Consider the following 6,387-nt stretch of genomic DNA (forward strand, 5'->3'; position numbering starts at 1 on the left):
CGGATTCGAATTAAAGGAAATGAACAAAAGTGTTGCGGAGACTGCTGTTTGAAATGAGCTTTTAAATTTCAATTGAATTTCATTTTATTTATCTAAATCAAGTAACATGGGGTTTAAAATAGAAAAAAATCTGGTATAAAATACTTTCAAACAACTTGGAATATATTTAATTCATTTGATAAATTTAACCGCTTTGTGATTTTCTGAAAAAACACTTCGTACAAGGTTTCTAAAATACAACGTATTTTAGAAGAAAAAAATTGCACTTCGAAAACTAATTTCTTAATTTATATTTAAGAAAATTTCGAAAGGTTTCTAACATAAAGATAAACATAAAAAAAAAAACGTACAGGTTACATTTTTTTAAATATTTCGCTCATGGAAACATGCCGCTCGGGAGGATTATGGGAAAGAAAAGTAAGAATGTTTAGCTTACCAATCATCTGCTATAAAAGAAAGAATCTCTTAAGATGTCTGACATTATTTTTCCCAATTTCGACAAAATGTTGTAATAAATGATGTATGTATGAAATTATGCTCAACAATTTGGAATAGGTGTTTTATATTTTTTACTCGAATGCTGTATTGTTTACTCGAACACTTGTTCTGCTAATTTACTAAACAGACAATGCGCAATCGGAAGGTTTTAAAGATTTTGCTTCTAAAAACGCAGCCGCCTTGATCTGCAACAGGTTTCGAGATTGGTAAGTTTTATTGATTTGGATAGTTTGTAAGAAAGTATATCACGAAATTGTTAACTTGCAAATTCCAACAGTTCTTGTATACATATTGAAATGCGAATTGTTTTTAGTATTTAGAACATGTCTTGGTTATTTTTAAGAGAACATTTTGATACTATATTCATGTATCTTTTAGGTTGTGCTTCGACATAATGATGTATGTGAACTGATTTTAAATTGTATGTCCTCATGGCGAAAGTATCATGACAAATACATTACATGGTAAGTTACAAAATGAATTTCTACCGTTTTATGAAAATTAAACGTATACTTTGTTGGTGTGAATATGATGGAATTTAACTTGATGTGTGGTCTTTGAGGAAAAATAAACAAACGTAGTTATGTGCAACTGCGTAGTAAAGAAAATTCATGAAGCTTTTGATATATTTTGATTAAAAAAACTCCTACAAAGATATTTTATGTGGATTTTTAAATTTGAACTTTTAATCATTTGCAGATATCTTGCCCATGGATTCCGGAAAAACGCAACAAACTTATATTGGGGACTTGCTCATAGATTCCATTTTATCTCGCAATGCAATTCCATCAACATTGTGGTATTACAAATGAAAACCCGAGTAGATGTCACAATATGGAGATCATCGACGCATCTCTAAAATAATGGAAGCCGTAATATCGAAGGCTGAAGATAATGGATGTGAGTAGCATTTTTAAGATGAAGTTCATGGCTTTGAATGATAGTTTTCAGTTTAATAAAAAAAAAAACTCAACCTTTGACCTACGAATTTACTTCCTAATTAGATGGCACATCTTGCTTTAGATATTTTAATTACCGGAATAGAGGGCATTTCAGATCAAAGCGATTCTAAGTGATTTTTTGCATTTTAAATTGCTTAATACGTTAAATTAATCAAATATAAAACTAAAAATTCAAATTCTATAATTCGGTATTATGTGCGAATGGAATAAATGGCTTTGGAATTTCTCTGTTCAGTAAACTTTCTATTGAGGAATGCAATTTTAAATTTAGTAGGGTTATCAAATGGATGTCGAGTCTGATCTGTTGCTATAGCGACAAAGTGATGTTCCAAAAACTGCATAATTTGATGGTATTTAGATTAACAGCGAATATTCTTTGCCTTTGCAGAAGCTTCTTTGCCTTGGCGCAGAAATCATAAGACAGAGCTAAATTCAATAGGTTGAGCTCAAGCGGATAGTTAACGTCTCCAGCGAGTTTCAAGCACTTTGTATAGTAGCAGCTTTCAAAAGCGATTTTCTTAACTCTAGCTATTTAGTACAAGTAATCCTCTTTTATATGCTTCAGTTGTTTTTCTGTGCACTTGTGTTTACTTGTGGAATAAAGTATAGTTTTTATCATTCATGAGCTTCTGTGTTCTGAATAAAATGCGCAGTATTTCATATTATTATTCAGTTTAATAGTGCCCTCTAGTATATTTTTTAAATTTTGCTTCCGTCAATAGTCCAGTTTTACCTAAACTCTTTTACATTAAACATTCATTTTATGGCCTAAAAATTTAGCTTGCAAGTAAAAAAGTTAACATTACAAATATTGGAAACCAAAAGTTCAGTAACGTTAGTAAATTAGTTTTCAAATTTGAAGTGAAGTAGACTTTTCTTTCCTTAATTTTATCATAAAGGGAACGGTGGACTTTGAAATAAGTAAAAAGGGACGAAAACGTGTAATTTTATCGTTTCATCACCAAAATATATTTTTATATTCAACCAAAATTGTCTTAAAATGAATTGTTCAATAAAATAAGTATTTGAAGGGTTACGAGGAAAAAGTACATTTCAATGGCACTTCTCAATGATTATAATTAGACTTAAATATCTTTGAGATGTTCCAGGTGTCTTAATTTTTTTGAAGAAATTAAATGCAATTAATGAAGACCTCGGTCAAACGTAAAAAGAAAATGGGATATGCATTTTATGTTTAGAGTTCTTTTAGATAGTTTAAAGTGAATTTTAATTCAGAAAAACAATTTCTATGAAAATTCAGCAAGTGTGCATAAAAATACTTGTAAAAAATGCATTTAATTGGAATTATAAAATCATACGTAATTATGTTCCAAATAAATTGACGCTGGGTAATAAACAATAGATCTTGGAATTAAGAGGCCTGGAATATTTTGAATTTTTAAACTGTATTTCTGTTAATTTTTCAAAAATAATGCATTTTATTAAATGTTTTTAAAAATTTTACTATGTATAAATTTCATAACCGTAACTGAATAATTCCCAAAAGTATGTAATAGTCCACTGTACACTTAAAATTAATAGCAAGATTCACCAATTTCAAACAAAAAATATTTTATTTTGAAAATTTACATTCAAAATTTCATTAGGTAAAATCCAAATTATTTCTATCTTAAAATATCTCGTAACCAGAAATTTTTCATTGTCAAATATGAACAGCTAAAATTCTTCCGAAAGCGCCCTCTATAACTACAACTTGCATGCATCGTTTACATTCTGCCCCCCAGTGCAGAGCTCGTTTGGCCGGGGTGAACCTGCTTAGTAGTGCGAGGTTTAATGTCTGAAGAATGTGAATATGTAGAAATGCACATTCAATGCAAGAGCATTGAGAATCTATTGCACTTCTTGCAACCTATCCTTTAGTGTGCTACCTTTACAATAGCTTGATATAGCATCAATAATTATTGATTAGCGCTCTGTAATCTAAACAATTTTGTTTTGTAGTGAGAACGCGACTAGCAGTTCATTAAATGTATTCAAGGCCTTTCGCCACAATTGATCAAAATTACAATATTTTTTATTTAATTCCTTGGCATACAATGACGAGTGACTTGAGCCTGGCATTACTGAATTCTTAATTTTAAATCTGAAATTAAGCGAAAATATTTAAACAAATCGCTTGAATATCTGAAGTGCATTTATATTGGAAATGTCTGAAATATGAATCGTCTAATTAAAATGAGAACTTGTAGGTCAAGTGGCTTATCGTATGTTTCAAATAACGAAATCAGACCAAGTTCAGCTGTTATTTATATTTGAATATAAGAAACTATAATCTACAATCTATGTTCAATAATCCAAATTGATAATTTTGCACGAATCTTGGCAAAGGCTAGTTGTTTCCACTAGTTGTGTGTTCTCATTTATAACTTAACAATTTAGATAAATTTTAAATGCGACATTTAAATTTTGGGAATAGAGTAACACATTAATAAATACCGGAAGTCAAATCGTAAAGTTGTCCAAGCTAAAAATAGAATTCCAGACTTATTTAAATGCAGTTACTTTGTTTATTTCAAACTTATGTGGTTTTTAAAGCAAAAATCTCTTTGCGTTCGATTCAATGACTCGCAACTGCGATTTATGTTTTAGTCGCTTTATCAGTCTCTTAACCATCATTAAGTAGGCTCGTCTAATTTGATTGGCAGGAATTTGGGGGCGAGTTAAATGATAGCTAATTTAAGTCAAAATGTAAACAATATGCATCTAAAAAGGCTTATTTTAAGATTTTTATTCTGATATTCATGGTATTTTTAGTAATGGTATAAATTCTTTTTCCAGGATTACCCTATGATCTCTTGGCCCTTCCGTTTAGTTACGATTTAATTCGCCTAAGGACTTGTTTAAATATCCTGGAGACTTTATTCAGCCGTCAATGCAGCTGGCAAGTTTCTACAGAATCCAAATATATTCACATCTACAAGTGTTAATGTACATTCTATCAAGCTTCCTTAAAGTTCTTCTAAGTGGCATTGAAACAAGCATTCATCTAATGTGCGGTATTTTCTTTTGAATTTGTTTCATTTGAATATTTTATAGAAAAATATATTGGAGTAGTGTACCAACCTTAGCGTAATGACACTAAATATTGCCCTTATTTATCGAAACAATTCGGTTCCTCAGAATCTTGTTACTTCTACAGTAGAAGGTTGATAAAGTCTTTCACAGGCATAACCAGAATCGATAATTTTGGTCAAATTTCCTTGGATAACAGCTGGAGTAAATTCGAACTTCGTAATACTGATGAAATTTGGATCTTTTGCTTTTAGGTGTCGACGATGAGGCGACTAATGTGTTCATACTTTCACCTCATAATTAATCTTGGCATAAAATAAAATGCATACTTAAGTTTAAATTTAAATGTGAATGTTTACATAGATTCATGGAATGTTCCTCTGGTGTATATAGTTCAGTGCTAACGCACTTTTCCTGAATCCGAGTTTTAAATACTTTTTCTCGGATATTTGGAAAAAATTTATCGAAGTTCGACTTATCGAGAACAATATCGAGTTAAATGAATTAGATTATGACTGTCTTTTCAATGGCCTTCAGAAAAATGTGTTGGAATTGGGAAAACAAATAATCTATAGTTGTCCAGATAATGTTATTCCAGTCAACGCAACGTTGGAGTTAACTTGCTGCCTCACTTCAACATTATTTATTCTAAAGAAATTTTACATTTAAATGATCTGCAATGAGAAATTCAGTCTAGCAATATTAATCGAAGCACATTTATCTTAAAGATAATTATTTGCTAATATTCACACTTCGAAGACAATATACCTTAAATTTTCCACTAAAATAAGACGGAAGAAATAGGTTTAGAAAGACTGTTCAAATATGGTTTGAGAATACCATATTAAATGTGTTGAACAAAATTTCATCTTCAGTAATTCTTTGCCTTCGCAATATTTGCAAGAAAATCCGGCAGAAAGTGAAATGGAAAGTCTTAGGCATTGTTTCCACTATCAGCAAAGAAAGCGATTGTGAAACTTTAAATTTTGGAGCATATATGTTCATAATTCACTGGACTTCCATTTACCGTTTCCGTCTTCAGAAATGAGTCTAAAAGTGCAATTAACTTTTGACATGATGGAGAAAATAAAACCAAGGATATTCTAGAACACACCACTTTCTACTCGCTTTAAGGAAGCACTTAAGCATTCTCAAGGAAGTGAATTTATGATTACAATGTATAATGCATCTTGTAAATTTGAATCGGATTGAATCCAACATTTAAATGGTTATTTTTCAATGTAATAATTTTCCGGAAAATGCATGTTAATAGTTAAACGGTTGCCAGCAGGAGAACTGCAAAATGGGTATTTATAGTTACCAGTTAATCAGTAGAAACTAGATGTAGTACCGTTACTAAGGTAATAACCATACAAATTATTACTTTGGTTATTTTTATGGATTTGCGAATTCATTGTGCCAGACTTTCTAAAAGTTAAACACCTAATCCCTTGTTAAAGACGCAGTGAGTTACAAGAAAGCTTATGATCTCAAACTGTGGAGCTTCAGATTAATTTCCCACTGCAATGCTGAAATTGATAAGTTTAGCTTCTTTATAGGGTGGAAAATAGGGCAACTAATATAGATAGAAAATAGGGCAACAACTCCCTGTAACAACTAATCCCGTTAACCCGAGTCACAGACGAGATGGTTAATGAGTTTGAAAAGTGAGAATAGGGCAATGGACGGGGCCAGCCGGCTGGCGCAGGGTGGGAATATTAACTGCTTAATAGAATGTCAAGTGATAGGAATAGATTAATGTGAACTTGTAGTTTTAGGAATTAGTATAAAGAAACCTAACTTGTAATTTTAGCATTGGTGACAATTTGGGAAAAAATCTGGAGTGACCCAAGGAATCTTAAAGATGGAAATTAGTTTTAATTAATACTTGTCT

The 6,387-nt window shown here is 31.0% G+C and overlaps 1 long non-coding RNA gene across 2 annotated transcripts; it reads left to right on the plus strand.

Annotated features, from left to right (window-relative positions):
- The first annotated feature begins 505 nt into the window (after positions 1 to 505).
- On the plus strand, positions 506 to 6,126 carry LOC129975829 (uncharacterized). 2 transcript variants are annotated; one of them, XR_008785047.1, is made up of 4 exons: positions 506 to 704; positions 877 to 962; positions 1,198 to 1,398; positions 4,260 to 6,126. It is a non-coding gene; the product is annotated as an uncharacterized LOC129975829 (long non-coding RNA). The 2 variants fall into 2 exon arrangements; XR_008785048.1 differs by lacking the exon at positions 4,260 to 6,126 and adding an exon at positions 1,849 to 1,974.
- Positions 6,127 to 6,387: the final 261 nt, after the last annotated feature.

The sequence above is a fragment of the Argiope bruennichi genome, chromosome 1 (genome assembly GCF_947563725.1).
Source record: "Argiope bruennichi chromosome 1, qqArgBrue1.1, whole genome shotgun sequence".
Taxonomy (NCBI): Eukaryota; Metazoa; Arthropoda; class Arachnida; order Araneae; family Araneidae; genus Argiope; species Argiope bruennichi.